At 42.5% G+C, this 19,425-nt stretch overlaps 1 long non-coding RNA gene across 1 annotated transcript in view; it reads right to left on the bottom strand.

Moving 5' to 3' along the window:
- Positions 1–2,279: 2,279 nt before the first annotated feature.
- LOC116157737 (uncharacterized) overlaps positions 2,280–19,425 on the bottom strand; it is a 32,850-nt gene continuing 15,704 nt past the window's right edge. Inside the window, exons 4-6 of the long non-coding RNA XR_004141880.2 lie at positions 10,644–10,826; positions 8,966–9,053; positions 2,280–7,825 (exon numbers count right to left, since the gene is read on the bottom strand). This is a non-coding gene — a long non-coding RNA (uncharacterized LOC116157737). The remainder of the gene's footprint in view (positions 7,826–8,965; positions 9,054–10,643; positions 10,827–19,425) is intronic.

Here is a 19,425-nt window from a genome sequence, read left to right as displayed (position 1 = left end):
TGGGACTATCAAATGGAGCAACCACTGTGGAAAACAGTTTGGTAATTTCTCAAAAAGTTAAACAGTTACCCTAAGACCCAGAAGTTTCACTCCTAGGTCTATACCCGAGGTTTTTAAGACAAGCACTTAAACAAATACTTGTCCGCAAATTTTCATAAAAGCACTATTCATAACAAGCAAAAGGTGGAAATAACCACATCTCTATTAACAGATGAATAGATAAGCGAATTATGGTGCATCTAATGACAGAATACTATTCAGCCACAAGATGGAATGAAGCCCTGTTTATGTACTGCAATGCGGATTAACCTCAAAAGCATTATGCAAAGTGAAAGGGGTCAAACACAAAGGTCACATTCTATTACTCCACTTATATGAAATATCCAGAATAGATAAATCAAAAGGAACAGAAAGTAAATTGGTGGATGCCAGAGGGAGAATGGAGAGTAACTGCTTAATGGGTAAGGGATTTATTTGGGGTGATTAAAATATTCTGGAACCAAATATATGTCGTGGTTTCAACACCCTTCAAGTATAGGACATGCCACTGAATTGTTTGCTTCAAAATGGGTAATTTTATGTCAGATGTGTTTCATCTTATAAAATATTTTTAAAATTTTCAAATCATGTAGCAGAAAAAAAGGAGAAAAAATAAACAGATGATGACAAGTAGAAAACAAAGAGCAAGTGGGTAGATTTAAACCCAGCTCTACCAGTAATCATATAATGTATAAATAGTCTAAACATTCTAATTCAAGAGACTGTCAGATTAGATGAGAAAAGCAAGATTGAACTAAACGCTGCCTAGAAGACACAAATAATAAAAAACAAAACTTTTGCTCACGGCATACTTAAATTTGCTAACCCGGTACAGAACATTGCTTTGTCTGACAAATGGCAGGGCCTTTCAGAATAAGAAAGTCATAACTGAAGACACAAATATAAATGAGGCAGTGATCCAGGAAGCCCACATTTTAGAAGACAAAGGGACATTCATGAACTGGGGATAATTTACTAGAAATGCCTTTCAGGGCTCCAGGATGTAGAAACCTGAAAGCAGCTTGGAGTTAACAGTGGAGGTTAATTCCAAGTTGATTATTTGGGGCTCATTCACTAAAAGCCAAAAATTGAGCCCTCACTCATAATCAGGTAGTTTAACTTCTGAGAGCATAGATTGCTACTCTACTTCCATGCCTACCTTCATTTTCCAGACCAAGCCCCCGCAGGTGTTCTGATTCTGCTCACAGACAGTCTTTTCAGGATGTGTTGAATTCGTTAACATTGTGGGTCCCAACTGGGGGTAATTTTGACCCTCGGGGACAGTTGGTAATGACTAGAGATATTTTTAGATGTCACAACTTGGAGGTGTTACTGGCATCAGTGGGTAAAGGTCGGATAAGTTGTTAACCATCCTATAAAGCACAGGACAGCTCCACACAACGAAGAATTATCTGGCCTAAAATGTCAGTAGTGCCAAGGTTGCAAAAGCCTGATCTTAATCAATGATTCTAAACCAATGATTTCCAAAGAGTGGTTTCAAACCTTGCAGTGCCCATACTGAGAATGTATTAGAATCGTGCATCCTCAGGCTCCATACCTGACTTGCAGAGTCAGAAACTCTGGAGGTGAAGCCCAGCAATCTGTGTTTTAATGAGCTCCCCTGCTGACTCAGGAAAGTGTTGGTTTGAGGTTAAATTTCTTCACAAACTCGTTCCACTCCCCCTCTCCCCACCTCTTCAGTGCTCTCCTACTACCACTTCACTCTGAACTTTAACATCACCGTTCTACCAAAACTGCTTCTTCGAAGGCTGTTTGTTATCTTGTTTATGGTTCCACCGTTCAACCCACATCCACCATCATACCAGCAGCACTGGACAGTGGTGATCCCTGAACCCACTTCCTTAAAATCCTCTTCTTCTCTGGCCTCCATAAACTGCACTCCTACACTTCCAACCAATCACTGGAAAAATCCAAGTTGCCCCGGACTTGCTAAGTCCCAAACTGTATGAATACAGTTTATTATTATTCCTCTGCCTTTGCCTTTCCCCCAAACCTTCCCCCTACCCTTGTCAATCCCACCCTTCTCTGAATAAAAGCAATCTTTTATCAAGGTCATTAATCCTTGAAATCTGATACTGTTTTTTTAATACTTATTTTTATTTCTATTTATTCAAATCATTAATGAATTCTAATAGTTCTGCCTCTGAAACAGTTCTTCTGACTCTGTCTCACACAAATCAAAAATGCAAAATATTTGAGATGACTTTTTAATTTGAGGTTGAGAGGGAGAGTGATGATTTAATTCACAAGGCATTTTAAATGACAGGTCAGTAGTCTGACCCCTCTCGTGAACTAGTTTTGTTTCTTTGGCAGTCAAGAGCCATGGATGCAAAGCAGAACTTTTTTAGTTATCTTTTTTAATTGTATGTACTTTTATAAGCTCTTTCTAATATGTTATTAAATACGATAAGTAAAACAAAACAGAACATACCTTGGTTCCTGCAGGGTTGAATGCGCCGTCCAAGTAATCTGAAGAGCTGGAGACTGACAGCAGGAAGCTTGGGATATTTAGGAATAAACAGGAAACAGCCTTTTCTTTTTCTTTTTAATAGAGATCAAATGATTAGCCATGAGCTGTACCTTTCACCCTTGTTAGTCCAAGTATGGTCAGTGAACGAGCCACATAAGCATCACCTGAGTGCTTTTAGAAACAGACTCACGTGCCCACCTTAAACCTAATGAAGCAAAAGCCACAGATACCAAGCATCCTTAGGTGATTTGTATGCCTATTAAGGTTTGCGAGGCACCACTTCAGAGTGTAAAGCTTTTCTACAGACCTTAGCCTTTCCCACATAGGAGTACCTGTGAGAATAACCTACCCAGGCTTACCACAGTTTAGAACAGTGGGTTCTCACAGTGTGGTCCTGGAACAGCAGCGTCGGCATCACCAGGGAAGTGTCTGAAATGCAGCGTCTCAGGCGCATCCCAGACCTACTGAATCAAAATCCAGGGGGGAGGGTTTAGCTCAGCGGTAGAGAGCATGCTTAGCATGCACAAGGTCCTGGGTTCAGGCCTCAGTTCCTCCATTAACAAATAAATAAACCTGATCACCACTTCACCAAATTTAATGGTGGGGGCCCAGCGGTCTGGGTGGTAACAGCCCTGCAGTAATTGTGATGCTAATACTAGAGAACCACTGCCCGAGGGTCGGCAGTAACCCTAGGCAGGGACGTAACCCCCAGGGAAGCTCCGTGCCTTTCCTAATGGCTTTGTGAGTGCCTGCAAACACCCACACTGCTGCAGGCACTGCCAAATACCTGAAAAGTGGTTTTCAGGCCAATTCATAATTAGGAGAACCTGAGTCAATTCTGTTTCATTGGGACTGTGAATAACAACACTTTGGAGATACACAGAAAAGTTACAGTTTACAAAGTGCTTTCCATGCTATTTAATTTAATCTTCACTGCAATACAAGGACATATACGTAATCACCTCCCACAACAGGTATGAAAACTGAGCTGGAGGAATATTAAGCGACTTTTTAAAGGGCATGTTGCTGTGAAGGGGCAGGGCTGGTCTTGGAACCCAAAAGCTCAGCTGCAAAGAGGCATATTATCCTCTTGAAAAGTTAAATGGAGGAGGAGTTTTGGATGCAGCGGAAAACTCCAAAATATTTTTATGTTTGGGAAACAAATTTCAGGCATTGAAATTAATAGAGGAAGACCCATAAGAACTAAGATTCACGACTTCCTCTCTAAAGGTTCAACAACAACAGCAACAATGTGAATATAGAGGGAGAAAAATAAAGCAAATGAGGCAAAATGTTAATATTTGGTAAATCAAAGTGAAGGATTTGTGAGTTTTCATTGCACAATCTGCGATTTTTCTTTGAAAAATAAAATGCACAGGGCTTTAACGTATGCCTGTGTGCTGGAGTCGTTGATACACTATATTTCTTATCTATCATTGCACATATTTTTAGAATTTCAATCAAATAGCTTCTAAGTGTAAAAGAATTTATCTATGCCTGCATTGTGAGGAAGCCGAGAGTAGACAGTTGAATAACAAGCAAGATGCACCTGCATTTTTCTCTTTTGCAGTGAAGCTTATTCATTTAGGCTAATATTCTTCATGGGGCCAACAATTTACTGTCAAAAGGGCAATTTTGAGTTGCAACTTTTATTAATATGGTTGTTTTCAGTCTAACCACAGGCAGAGGACCAGGCACACAGAGAAGTCCAGGGCATCTTTAGAGAATAGGCTTTTGAACGCTGTGGCCCTGGCACTGTAATTCTCAAACACCGCAGCCACTGTGCACATTTGGTAACATCTCGGGACCTTTCATAAGCTGTTCTACTTGTATACCACTTTCCTCGCGTTTCACAGCTAGTGTTTCTAAAAGCCTTTTTGAATAAATACTGAATTGGGAGAAAATAGAAATGCATTATTGAGACAACTAGGGAAACTGATTTGGATAACAGCATTTCTGTCGGAAAGGAATGATGACAATACCACACTGAGCCTCTTGTAAGAGGCAGTCCTGCCACCCTGGGCTTGGGCCCTCTTGACCTCTCCTGCCCCTGTGTGGACAGCAAGGAAATCATGATAAGAGCTAAAAATTGCACACTGTTTACAGTTCATAAATGCTTTTCCATGTACTATCTCGTTTGGCCTCATTTGATAATACACAATTCCCTCATGTGACCGCAGTGCTTGAGTGTAGGTAGTATTAAGTTCCTTATTTCATAGACAAGAAATCGGAGGGTCACTGAGTAACCAAATTTGCCAAGGTCACTTGGACAGTAGCTACCAGGTCTGATTTTCAAAATGTTCTTATCTACTGCAGAGCCACAGTACAAATCAGAGGGGTCCTGCAGGGCTGTGGGGCAAAGCCAGAGCAGGAAGAGGCTTTGAGGTCTGAATATCCACTCAATGGTACCCAGAGAACCCAGGGAACATTTCTGAAAATTTCAGAAGTCATAAATGCTTACTATAGAATATTGATAAAATTCAAAAAAAAAAAAAAAAAAAAAGAAAAAGGAAGAAAGGAAAGAAGGAAGGAGGTAGGGAGGGAAGGAAAGAAGGAAGACATTACACCTCAATCTGGAAATTGCCATGGCTGCTACTTGGGTATATATTCTCTCAGACTTTTTTATTTAAACCTATGAATCTTTGTGGACAGCTTTCCCTGAAGTTGGACATGCCTCTGCCCCCTAGTTTGAATGGCTGCATCATATTCTATTGAATGGATGAACCATAAACATTGAGTTGTTTCTCCAGGACTTTGGACTGCTTCCGTGGACGGGCCCTCTAGGGATTCCAGAAGCCTAATTATGCTGTAGAAAATGATTCACAATCTGTTCGTAATTGCTGGCCTCTTTCCTTCATTTGCTCCAGTGAACCATGGAAACATTCCCTGGAGGCCTGGGCTGTAGTACAGTAGTTTAGATTCCCAGAACAGCCAGGCCTTCATAGTTGGGAGTCCTTTAGAAACAGAACTAGGGAAGAAACAAGCTAATAGGAATCTTTCTTTTTAGATCCAAAAACTTTTCATTGAAAAACAATATTAAAAAAAGGGAAAAAAATTTGCTGTTCCCTCCCAGCTGCTCTGCTGGACACTTGCAGGGCAATTAGCAATAGACAGTTGTGGAAATTTGTAGGTTCGAAGCTTCTGCAGTTGAGCTCAGTGGGTTATTCTGCAAAGTCTTGGGTAATTAAAGCATGATAATAGTGAGGACCCTAACTAGATGCCTTTGCGGATAACAGCTTCATTCTGAGAGTTTACCACAGAAGGCAAAATGCCTATGAGCCATATGGGAGATAGAAAATCTGGTAAATTTGTGGCCAGCCCAGTGCCAGTGTTGGAAAAATAACTTTCAGTCGAATCTCTAAATGACTGTGGAGCCCTTCTGATCAGCAAAGAACAGTGTATTATTTTCTATATTGGTTTGCTTTAAAATGGCATCTTACTTCAACAGCTACTTAAACTGCAGGATGTTAGCCCAAATTGCATTGCTTAGGATTAAATGCTTCATAAAAACTCCCCAAGTCCAGGGACTGCTGGATGATAGCTGAAAACAAAACAAATAAACAAACACAAAAACAAGTAACACCTTGCCTTATTCTGCTTTAAAAGGTGTTGATTTGTTTGCCTTGACTGTGTTCATTGAACAAAAGAAAGATTTTTTTTCAACAGAGGTTAGAATTATTCGGGAGGTAGTCTATAGCTTCCTGTAGGGCTCCTTTAGCGAGCTATCCTGTGCGATCTCGAAGTGCCAGCCCTCCGGGCCTCCGGCTCACTGCTCTTTGACTTCCAAGCACACATGGCCCACATCACTCTTCCGTCCCAGTGGATTCACCTTCGAGCTCCTTCTCTAGTCCACTTTCAGGAAGTCCTTCCCAATCAGTTCAGACTAGATTCAAACCCTGAGACCTATCAGCCATCCTAGAGCTGGTTTGTACTTTGATTTCCAAACAACGCTCTAAATGGTTACGTGGCTTTCAGAGCTAGGAGTCCTCATTCCAACTTCCAGCATTACCTCTGATGCAGGGTAATCTGGTCAGTTCACACAATCCTCCCTCATATTACATACAGTTTGATCTTCTCCAAGCAGAGTAGATGCCTCTTTACAAATCAAAGGTCCTGGTTCCCATCTGGAAGTCGAATGGAGTCAAGCTTTGTAACATATCTACCCTGAGGTTAGGAGAAAAGCTCGACTATCTGTTCAGCCACAGGGGAATGTGAGATTACAGTCTCCGTGGGCCTCTTCCTCTCTCATTGTCACGGGCGGCTGTCAGAGCAGTTTCCAGCTGTATTGAATTGCTCCAAAGGACCTTTTGGATCTGGCAGCACCATTAACCTGGAGGAGTCCTGCTCCAGAAGCACAAAACAAAATAGGGTGAAGAAAATTTGCTGTAAGCAGTTTTTTCTTCTCTAGTTTCTTCAGCCCACACCATGTTATGTTGCTAACAAAGAAGAAAAATAGTGACCTTTGAACCTCTGTTTTGAAGAAGTCTGTTCTTTGCTTTAAGGAATGAGAAAGATGTACCTGCTGTTTCTGCATTTGCATTTTAGTTAATTTTTAAAGGTATCTTTTTGGTCTAATAAGAAGTATGTGGGAAATGGAGTTTTCCCAATGTCCTTTCACAGCGTGATGAGAACATACTGCAGAGCGTCAATTTTCTGGTCTTTTGGGGAGTATAGAATTCTGTATCTCCAAAGTATGGATGAGTTACTGCAAGAGTATGAAGCCCCAGTAAATGCCCCAACGCTCCTACAGCCTATATGGGGAATAGGTCCTGGGTTGAGTTACATACTTGGCATCATTTTAACTTGAGGTATTTATACCGCCACCTGCCCATTTGACTTTTTCATGGGCTTCCTTAAAGATATCCTCTGACACCAATGACTGACAGTCATTCCACTATAGCAAATAGATTACATTAGTTTTCTATTACTGTCTAACAATATTTCCACAAACTTAGAAGGTTAAACTATACACATGTGTTTTCTCACAGTTTCTATGAGTTAGGGGTCTACGCATGGTGTAAGTGGGTTCTCTGCCTCAGGGTCTTACAAGACTGCAATCAAGATGTCAGTCAGAGATGCAGCATCATTCAAGACTTGACTATGGAAGGATCCACTTCCAAGCTCATGTAGTTGTTGGCAGAATTCAGCTCCTTGCATCTGCCTCATTTTCTTGCTGGATGAAGGCTGTAAACTGCCCTTAAGTCCTTGAGGCATTCCATGGTTTCTTCCCACATGGGGCTCCATGGGGCTTCTTCAAAGCCAGCATAGGAGCGGGAGAGCCCAGCAAGATGGTTCCTAAAGTATTACACAATGTAATCACGTACATGTAATCAACCAATGCTCCATTTAAATACATCTGATTTGTAATCCATAAAGATTATCCTAAATCCTGCCCTATAATATGCTTAAAAGTGATTTGTGTCTACAATTCCTGCATGAAAATCAAAACCCTAGAATTCTTCCTCTCGTTCCTCCAAGATCAGAAGAAAGTTCCTCTGCAGACAACAAACTTTCAAAGAGCTGCGCTAATCCTGGGAGGGAAACTTTGCAAAATATTGTTTCCACTTTGATGTGCTAGCTTTTACCCTATATTCAAAAGCAAACGTCTCTCTATTCATATTTTTTATGAGATCACTGAGCAATGGAGTGGCCATAAATTTCTCCTGTAATGGGTTGCACTTGTATGCAAAGAATACCAAGTTATTTTTATAAAAGTGTTAAGTCTTTAGGTATTTTTAAAAACAGTATTAATGGGCAATTCTGTCAAGTGTGCACTGCTATTCTTACCAAGTCTACATCTTTTCAAGTTGGTTGCAATTTGATTCATCCAGGATTAGCCAGCTGTCCTAAACAAGTGTTTTTTGTTTTGGGGGGGGGTTTGCTGCTGCAGTTTGTGTGGCCATATTAGAACACCCCTGGGGAGGCCTACTAGCAGCGCTCACTGGGAAAACTGGCTCGATTCCTGCCCTCCTGATCTCCTACTATACAAAATCTGTGATTTCTTTGGGCATGAAGGAAATCCTCCCATTGGTGGGAGTGGTTGGCAGCTCCTGATATGAGATCACTGCCTATTCTGTCCAAGGTACAAGATTTCCCTTTGACCTGGCAATGCCACTTCTAAACATTTTCAGAGTAGATGAAAAGTGCTATATTGGAAAATAGATTAATCTGGTTAGTTTAGTAATTTAAAATCCTGAACTAACTGAATAATGAAGATATAATCGTGCTTTATGAGGTTCTTAACTGCTTTACTAAAAAATATCATTCATTAAAAAAAATTTCAGGGGGGTAGATTATAGCTCAGTGGTAGAGTGTATGCTTAACATGCACAAGGTCCTGGGTTCAATTCCTAGTACCTCCATTTAAAAAAAAAACTTCTTTAACTTCAGCATCAGCAAAACTCATGAAAGGGATATCTTTGAGTGTACAGTTTACCTGAGAATGTCAACCATCCTCCTCCACTCCTTCTTCTGTAGCCTCAGTGTATTTGCATCTCAGCAATGTTTGGTAACTTTAAAACTGTCTAAAAGATAGGAAGCGTTTAGGTCCTTGAATTATTCTTCAGGATGTTTCATATTTCTCATATTTCCTTCTATCCTTATACGTTTTTTCTTCCTTGTTATTCTTACCTGTGTCCTTTTTTAGCTGCTTGTCCATACAACTCTCGGATGTGTGTAGGGAACGGAGTTCAGAGTAGGGTGGGTGGTGTTTGCTGTTCCCCCTTCCCTGGGTCCCTGCCAACCCACAAATTTAGAAACTTTCCCTTTTCAGAATTAGCAGGGAAGTCACCGCACTTTCCTTTCTTTCCCCTCCCTTCCGTCCGCCCCCAGGAGCAGTGACTGTTGTCCAGCCAGAATCTTGGTCCCCGGTTCCCTGTTGGGTGGGGCTAACGGGGCCTCACTTCTGTCTCTCTTTGCCCCCTTGTCGTTTCCACATTTTCCTCAATCTTGTAAGCCCCCCGGGGGAGACCTTGCCCCTGGAGGGGACAATGGTGCCAGCCAACAGATCCAAGCTGCCTTTTTAAATCTTGCTCAGCAGCGATACAACTAGTGTTTTGGACTCTATTTGACAACTGGGTCTTTTTAGTTTGTTCTTTGTCTAGCGGAGAGAGGGGCGCTAGAAATGGATATCCTCAATTACCAATCAAGTGCTGTCAGCCTGGATCGGCCTCACAGGGAGAGATGGTGGGCAGCAGAGCTTGTGAGCAACTTCATGGGACCTGCTCAGGAAAGCAGGAAAAAAGCCGGATGTCCTGTGAAATGAGGACATTTGGGATATGGGCCATCAAGCCAAGTTTAGTTCTTCCTGGTTCCAGCCAAATCCCAGCAGGGGTGCCAGAGTTTCAGTGGAAACTCTGGGCAGGAAGCCAGGCTCCAGAAACCTGCTAAAAACATGCCTGGCGAGAGCCCAGGGCCCAGCTCTGAGACCCAAAAGGTGGACATCCTCCGTGAGTCGTGCTGACAGAGAAGGATCAGCTGGCCGCGGTCCTGAGGGAAGCAAGCTGGCTCTCAGCTCCTAGTGATTCCCAGGGTATCTGAGACAGGAGAAACAATGTGGCCCCAAATTGCTACCCTCCAAATTAAGAACCATGACTTTGACCAACCCAGACTTCAGTGATGTGAACTCAAGGACTCTATTACAAAGAGGGGAGTGGGCCCTATATGACTAGGAAAGTGGTGTGGCCAATGCAGGATGTAGAGAAGGGACATAAAACAGCTAAAATGTCCTGCTTTCCCAGAGGGGCGCCTCGTCAAAAACTTCCCCCAACCTCCTGTTAGCACTGGCCAAGGATTTGGCCTAGAAAGGAGGGGAGGGAAAGGAAGATATTTATTATTACCTCTTTGGTGATGGGTGCAAGTTTATTGAATGAGATACCTCACAGGAAATGAAGTGCCTGCCCCTGGGAGCTTCAGTGAGGCCTCTATAAGTCCCTGGAGTAACGGTGGAATCACAGGGCCCTGTCACCATGACAATGTCACCAAAAGCAGTGGCTGTAGCCCCCTGCTTTCTCCTGTTGGTCTGTGCTTGCCTCAGAAAGGGTGGGGTACACGGAGTGGGCAATAAGGGGCTGAGGGTTGCCCGCCCCCTCCGCGCTAACTGTGCACTTGCTCACCTCTGCCTGAAGGTGCTTCATCCTCAGCCTGCAGCCCAGGTCTCCTGGCTCATGGGCCCAGGAGGCCTCTCATTATCATCAACGTCAAGGCCGTTTTCACACTGATAACATGCATCTCTGTCTGTTACCAGCTGTGTGATATCGGGCAAATTAGTCAGCCTCTCTGATCCTCAGTTTCCTTATCTGAAAGAAAGAGTACAATACTTTCGTCAGGATTCGTGCATATTAATTTGAATAGTATAATATTTGTATAGCACTTAACACAACATCTGGCCATATGAGGCATTCAATAGGTAGGAAGTCATTTTTATTAGTAGTATTATCATTAGCACTCTTATTCTTATTACTGGTGGCTTATTTGGATTGCCTATGTTAATTTGTTTGTTATATACACCTCTATGCATATACAGAGGGCCCTTGGATAACATGGGCTTGAATTGTGTTGGTCCACTTAAATGCAGATGCTTTTTCATTAAATATATATACTACAGTACTGCATGACCTGTGGTGGTTCGAGTCCATGTTGTAGAACCGCAGATACAGAGGGCCAACTGTGAAGTTATACTCAGATTCTCGACTGCGGGGAGGGTCAGTGTCCCTAATCCCACGTTATTCAAGGGTCTGCGATATATATATATATATATATACACATACATACATACATACATACACACACACACACACACACACACATATACATACATACATACATATATATATATATATACACATATCCATATATACCAGACCCTGCCTCCAAACACTTAGATCTTTGAATGACTAGCACTTGTATTATGAGGCATAGCATACATATTTTATGTATACAATATATCAGTTATTTTCAGAACAACAGATCAACATACAATGAAATTTCATCCCTATAGCTAGTTTTCGAATAAAAGAGCAGTATTTGGGTTTTAATTCCCCATTTTCACTGTACAGTCGGCTTGGGGAGCAATATGGATGGTCATTATCTTAATCTAATCTAACGAAATACCATAGAGTGAGTGGCTTAAACACACGAACTTGTTTCTCACACCTATGGAGGATAGAAGGCCCCAGTCAAGGTTCCAGCCAACAGGGTTCCCTGAAGAGGTCCTGCTTCCTGGCTTCTAGCCCACCACCTTCTTACTACATCCTCTCATGGCAAAGTTCTCTGGTGCCTCTTCTTATAAGGGCACAAATCCCATCATGAGGGTCCCACCCTCCTGACCTCATCTAACCTAATTATCTCCAAATATAATCACATGGGGGGGTAGTTAGGACTTCAATATATGGCTTTTAGGGGAACATAATTCTGTCCATGCCAGGCATGTTCAGCTGTCTCTAACCTGGATATAGATCAGCCCAGCAAAGGATTTGGGTGTTCTCCGTGATGGAGAAAGCAACAAACGTAGAAATACCATTGTGTGATGCATTCTCTTCAGGAAATAGATCTAGGGCAAAAAAAAAAAACAAAAAAACAAACAAACAAACAAAAAAAAACCCACTGGCTAGTGGTTATGAGAACATGATTATTTACTTTTGAGTATCAGTCATCTTAGAATTCCCATGAATCAAAAGGCATGGGGAATTCAAATCCCATGTGGGCCAAAAGACTCAGATTCCTAAAGAGTGTAATCCTTTGGCATCCAAAGTAACTAAAATTATTAATTAACCAACAGGGAAAGACAGTGCTAGAAATGAGTTACACATTTTTCATGTTGTGTGACTCTAGAAAAGGTAATGTAGGGACAACAGGAATGCACCAACACTGGTAAAGAACTAGAGAAAAATTAGCCTCAAAACCACACACACACACAAAAAGAATAAAAACTGTTAATTGATTGTTCACTATGGGCTAAGCTGCTGAGATGTATGTTTTATTTAAACTTCACAACAAATTTTAAAGAAGTATTATTGCCCCCATTCTATAGATGAGGAAACAGGGGTCCAGGGAGTTTAAACAACCCTCCTAAAGTCACACTGGTTAGTAGGTGGCAGTGGGGCTCTGAAGTTTACATTTTTTCAAATAAACCACATGCTGCTTTGCTGTTTATTGTATTAGACAGTTACTACTCTAGTCGGTTGTACTGTGTACAGTCAGTGCCATTTTAAAGCCCGGAAATTGAGACGATTAGAGTGGGAGGGGTGGAGATGGGGGCACATACACAGGGAATTCAAATGACTCCTTGGGATTCTCCCCTCTTAGAAATCCTGTGATGGGTTCCTGAGCCATGTTTTCTATTAGCATTTGTGTCTTGTTCACCACCAATCCATCAGCCATGTTTCAAAATAATACCTAGACACTTCAAAAGCTGACACTTTTAAAGCAACAATAACACTAAATACAGTCATCCCTCAGTATCTGAGGGAGATTGGTTCCAGAATCCTTCCCGATATAAAATCCAAGGATGCTCAAGTCCCTTATATCAAATGTCATAATATTTGCATATAACATACATCCTCCCATATACTTTATATCATCTCTAGATTACTTATAATACCTAATACAATTTAAATACAATTACAGTGGCTACTGCGCAGCAAATTCAAGTTTTGCTTTTTTGGAACTTTCTGAAATTTTAAAAAACATTTTTGAATAAATATTTTTGAGTCCATGAATACAGAACTTACAGACACGGAGGGCCAACGGTACTTCTCATTTTCAATAAATTTCTTACTTAAAAGATAGTATAATTTTCAGAGCCCAAATTCTAAAATATAGCAATGATTCCATATGTCTGAAATACGTCTCCACTTAAACACCTAACCCCTCAGGGCTTCAGCAAATAAAGCCCGACTCCCTGACCCCATGTGACCCCATGGGAGTGGAGCAAAGTACTCTGCATTGAACTGATCCCACAACCATCCTGCAAGACATTGCTACCCACACCCTCTGGTATAGATGAGGAAATGAACCGATACTCAGAGTGTTTTAATAACTTGTCCAAAGTCACGAGGTGGAACCAGAATTCCAACCCAAACCGTGGGTTCCGCAGGGCTGGCTGCACTGCTGGACTTCGTTTAGAAGGTGGAGGTACACCCCTAGGTGGGGCAAAAGCCTGCAGCAGAGTAGACAGGGGCCTGGGAGCATAGCCCCTGTGAGTGTTTGAAAAGGTTTCACTCCACATAGGGTCTGGTGCATCTGCCTTCCACACTCTTTGAGTAGAAACAGTGGTTATTAATTAGTAAAGCAGGAAATCTTCAGTTGTAAATAAGGGGACCCCTCGGTTTACCCTGCCAGCCCTGGGTCCTGTCTGACTGGTGCGTGGCCTCGCACCACAGGCTGCCCTGTCCTCCCAGGAACAGCACAGCAGCCAGGTCTCCTGCACATGGAATTAAGAGGTCTGAGTTCACTTCCAAATTTTTTCTGTGTGATTTTCAATTAACTACATTTATTTCTCAATCTTTTTCCATTCCACATATATAATACCAACCCTCTATATCCACCAGTGATTAATAACTACTGTGTAAATCATTCCTTCATTTGTTTACATGGGAGCAAACTGGGGCATAGCAAGATTCCACAGTAACAATAAGGATTATTAGTATCCTTATTTTACATAGGAGAAAATTTGGGATCAGAGAGGTTAAGTAATTTGCCCAAGGGCACACAGTTAGGAACTGTGCTGACTGACAGACTGACTCCACTGCCCATGTGTTGACATGGTCTTGAGTGAATTAGTAGCACAGGCCAGACTAGAAACCAAGACTTTCATCATCCATTCCAAAGCCCTTTCCAGTCACTATACTGCTTCCCTCCCTGGGATGAACTGAACATCATGTCACCTCCTTATATACCTCTGTGCAAACATTGTGAGTATGTTATTTGTATGTGCTGAAGAAGTGGTCACCAAGGGAGCTGCTGTGGGACATAGAACCATTGGGTTCTAACCCCAGTAACAGCTCCAAATCTGATTTTCTTCAGATGGCTCTGATCATGCATGCTTTTTAGTTCCTAGCCTCTAACACTTCAGCTAGAGTGAAACACGTCTTCTGTATCACAACCACCTTCCTGCAAAATCGATCCTCTAGCTGAAAGCTGCAGCAGTCCTCTCCCAAGGGAATCCCACAGCTCATGTGGCACAGATGGTTGTCTGCACAGTGGCAGTGAGAGCATCACTGAAGGGGCAACAAACAGCTCCTGGTCAGAGCATCACCACATCTGCCTCCCTCAAGTTTACCCTTGGGCATTTGTTGGTTGCTTCCCTACTTTCCTTTCCCCTTTTTAGACAATGAAAGCCTGATGCTAAATAGGTGAAAATGCTCTTTTCTCATTCTTGACAAGTGCTTTGAGTGGAGTCAACCACACCCAAGCACCAGGATAGACCTGATCACTTAGGCTGATCAGTTAGCAGGAAGTGGTTCAGGCACTGACCAGTAACACAGACCTGGGCTGAACAGAGTACTCCCCTTGCTCTAGTGATGGGTTTAAATATGGGCCTTATACCCACACTGGTCATAACCAAGGAGCTCTCCCAGTTATTGCTGAGAAAACAAACACAGAGACTCTTCCATCCCTAGACAACGTGGTGAGAGGGTGACAATCTTGTGGCAGTGGCAGCCACTTGCCACCATCAGGGGACCATCTGGAGTGGCCACAAGAACTTTAGAGTCTGAGGATAAACTTGAGCCTGTAGAAAACAGAAAGAAATACAGAGAGAACCTGGGTCCTTGGAGACATGGCTGAGTCACTAAATCAAGCCTTCCCTGAAGCTAGCTTTTCTCTTGGCCTTTGAGTTATGTGAGCCAGGCAAGTCTCTCTGTAGTCTAAGCCAGTTATCTGTCCCTGTAACACAGAGGGCTGTGCTCCTGTCCTTGAAGACTGCTTCCATGACTCATTTGTCTGTGCTTCCTCCACACCCGCTAACACTGTGCTTTGCTCAGACTAGGTGCAAAAACACTGTTGCAAAATAGAAGTACTTCATTATTTATCACTCAGTGCATCTGTGAAAGCAGCCTGTGTTGCTGTGGTGCTTATAGCTTTCCTTGACACACAAACATTTTTCATAGCTAGACCTGTGCACTAATCTGCCACGTTAAGGCCGAAAATAGTTACAGTTTTCTAATACACACTGAATGTTGCCCTTAGAGAGCAGGTAATGAAAGTACGATTTGTGAGCTGTATCATGTTACCATAAACTGGAATGGTTTTGGTCCTCACAACAGTATTGGAGACTTTCAGAGAAAGCTGTGAGTTTTTATTTATTTGATGGATTTTTTTTCCCTTTAAAGAACTGTCATATTAAGAATTCTTTGAGAAAATGCAACCAAGCAGGACCCTATTGTCATTGGTGACCATCTGATATCTGTGTTGGTGTTTGGAACTGTTTAGCTGTATGATGGTTTACAGGGTTTTCCTCATGCTTTTGCTGACCAGGGTTGGGCTGGAGAGGAGGGATGCTTGGATGGCCCACCCAAACCCCTCACGGTGCTGCAGGAGGGGAGCATGCTCAGTGCCCTGCTTTTGCCCTCAGTTCCCTGCTCCTGACCCCAGTGCCCTCCCCTTGAGCCTGACACCTCAGAAACAGCAGTTGGGTGTTTTGTGCCTCTTGTTGTTTATAACTTGCCTCAACTATGTATGTCTGCAATTGTTTTGACCTCTTGCAGTTTCCTTGTATCCTGTTGTTCAAGCTGCAGGCCTCAGCCTACAGCAGGAGCTCCTAAGCCTCAGCCTGCTAAAAGCGTTTATCAACCTGACTTTAAACTGCACAAGTTTTTCTCTAAGGCTCCTTTCCATGGAGCCCCTCCCCATGCATCCTTTGTTCTAGGAACAAGATTAAGAGAGTCCCAAAGCCTGAGATGAGCGTCATACCCAGCAGAGGGAAGGGGACCACTGCATCTGCAAAACAACTTTACAACAATTTGTTACCCTGTATATGATCTCTATGGAAACTAGCTCTGCCCCTTGAACTCTTGAACTTTCACTCTAAAACCCCCTGCCTTCTCTCCCAGCAGGCTCACAGTCTTAGAGGCATTAGCCCACTGTGAACATCTTTGCCTGGCAAAGAAATAAAGCTGCCTTTTCTACTTTATCTAAAACTCTGTCCTGGAGTCTCAATTCAGTAAGTGAGGTACAGAGGCCGTGTTTTGGCAACAAAACTGCTAATTAATTAGAATTTTCTACACAACTAAAGGAATTACATGCTTAGAGTCTATTACTATGGTGGAATCTAAACATACAACCATTTTACTGAACAACATATTTTTTTGTAGTGCCCATCTCTGAGGAATAAAAAGGTTTTATAGCTTTTTGCATAGAGGGCTGTGATTTTGATGCCTGAAAAATATCTGTGTCACCTTGAGCAGGTCGTTTAACTTCTCCTGGCCAGATCTTCTTCTGTAAGATAGGAGAGTGGATCTCAGGAAAGTTCGTTGTCTTAATAGTCCTCAGCTGCTCACTAGATACAGTTAGCAATTTGAATATTTAGTGGTGTTTCCTTCATGGGGACTCAGAAATGATTGGAATTGCCGTCGTCCATGAAGTGCCTTTTCTGGAGCTCGGAGCATGTGGGCTAATAAATGGTGGTGGATGGAAATTTAAACAAGCAGGGAAATGCCGGTCCTATTTGAATCAATCTACCCAAAGAGTTGCTTGACCTACTGACTTTGGGCTTTACTCTGGCTCAGGAGTATATGTGGCCCTCACCTCAGACTGCTTATCTGTTTGCAGAAACAAACCCAGTGGACATGAAATAATAACAGAGATGACTGCTCTCAATTAAGTGCCAGTATGTATGGCAAAGACCGGGAGGTGCTGAAAGAAGTTAGAGGACTGGGGTATCTTAGAGGGTGGAAAAGGTCAGAGGAGGTTTACAGAAGATAAAGGACTTGAGGTGATCCTTAAAAAGAAGGATTTGGAATGTGTGTGTGCGTGTTTATAGGAAGAAGGTTCAGGGACTTAAGATAAAATCTAACGTTGGGGCTCTGTTCCGCTAGGTTTCTGCTTCAGTAAGCTGGGACTCCTCCGCTACTGTATCTTTAAAGCTTTTTTAGTGCTGTGGGAAATCACCCCTCAGTGGGGTCAGAATATTATGGCCCTGACTTAAGCCTCAGCCTCGAAGAGTGCACATTTCCTGCACGGCAAGACCACGCATGGGTAACGTAACCCGCATGTTAGGGAGCCAGTAAATAAATCAACCTTCACATTCCAGATCAATCCATCCAGCCTCGGACAATGACTTAGGGTTTGTACTGCTCGGTTAAATATTAGTCCAGGGTGCCCAAGTCAGCTCATACACTGAGATTTCTGGAGGAAAAGTGCATCAGCAGTGAGCCTGGTTTGTGATCAGAGCCTGGGCCCCTAAAATGAGATCTCTTGGATGTGAAGCAATAGAAAGATGGGAAAAAACCATGTGAGTGAGAGGCCTCCAAACACAGCAAACCCAGATAAAGTGGAACAATGCCCACGATCATTTTAAAAATGAACACAAGTAAACAGAGCTCCTCAAGGACTCATCAGCTTAATTTACATTCTAAGAGAACTGTATCCAGGAGTACTTACAATAATACCAACTTCTTGTCTGAAATGCTCTACAGTGTGTATTCCTTCACTGATACCAAGCTATGACCCTGGCAGGTAGGCCTCATTTCCATTTTAAGATGAACAAAACAGGTGTCAGAGAGAAGAAATTCCTTATTCAAAGCTGCACAGCTGGAAGGGCGAGTACCTACTGATATAATGAGACTTAAGAAAAAACCCAAGGATGCACCTGCCTAATCATGTACCTAGATGCTGTTTGTAATGACAAAATATTGTCCCATGCTGTGGCTTTCTGAAATAAATTACACTACACCTATAGAGTGGGGTACTCGGCATTAAAATCTATTCTGAGGACCTACGTCTATTAACATAAAAAGATATTCATGTTATATTGCTGTTAGAAAAGCAGCTCCCAACTTGAATATAGGGTAAGATTCTCTGTTTGAAAATAAAGTATTTGCAGAGTAAAAAAAAAACAACCCAGTGATATCTATCTATCTATCTATCTCAAAGGATTATTAATAACGTGGAATTGTGGATGTTTTTATGCTTATCTGTTTCTGTTCTTTTGAATCTTTAAATCTTTCTGGTTTGAGATTTTGCTTCTGAAATAAGAACTAAAAATCAAAACAAAACAAAAAAAAAGCAAGAAAGAAAAAAGACAAACTCTACGGGGAAAGCTAAGAGTTTACCTGTACTAAAATATTCACTCCACTGATTTGTCTGTGTCTGGAATTTCAACCATTATCACTTTGGGGATGAACACTGTTTCCAAGGACATGAATTCCTGGGGCAGTGCCACTAATTCACACTCTCACATCCCCATGGCTTAGCGAGAGATGAGCCAACTCCCATCTAGAAAAGTCTGGAGCAGGCCTTGCAGGAAATTTTGTGTTTGCCCCGTGCACCGGAGGCAGCTCTCAGGGAGGACAGAGCCTCTCAGCGGGGCCTGAGAAGCACAAACTCTTAGGTTTTAGGAGGAGATGGGGAAGGGAGTCTGGAACAGCAATGTGCTGCTCTTGGTGACAGAGGGAGATGGAGAGAAGCATGAACCCGCAGGGACTGTAGCCATCTCAGCTTCGGTCTGAGCTAGCGTTAAGTGTTAATGAAGCCGGTGTAGGTGGAAACATGTCTTCAGCCTGGTAAAGTCAAGCCCTGGGCCTCCGTGCAGAACTCTTCAGAGTGTGAGGCAGGGGGATTAACCTCTGTGAGGAAGTGAAGGTGTCAGTGTCGAAGCTGGAATGGGCAGGAGCCAGTGAGCCCTTGAGGAATTAACCCTAAATTAACAATGGAGCCACCTGAGCTTTGGCCTTATTA

This window comes from Camelus dromedarius, chromosome 1 (genome assembly GCF_036321535.1).
Source record: "Camelus dromedarius isolate mCamDro1 chromosome 1, mCamDro1.pat, whole genome shotgun sequence".
NCBI classification, from domain to species: domain Eukaryota; kingdom Metazoa; phylum Chordata; class Mammalia; order Artiodactyla; family Camelidae; genus Camelus; species Camelus dromedarius.
The sequence above is the reverse complement of the archived record's forward strand: the minus strand, read 5'-3'. Positions and strand labels throughout refer to the sequence as shown.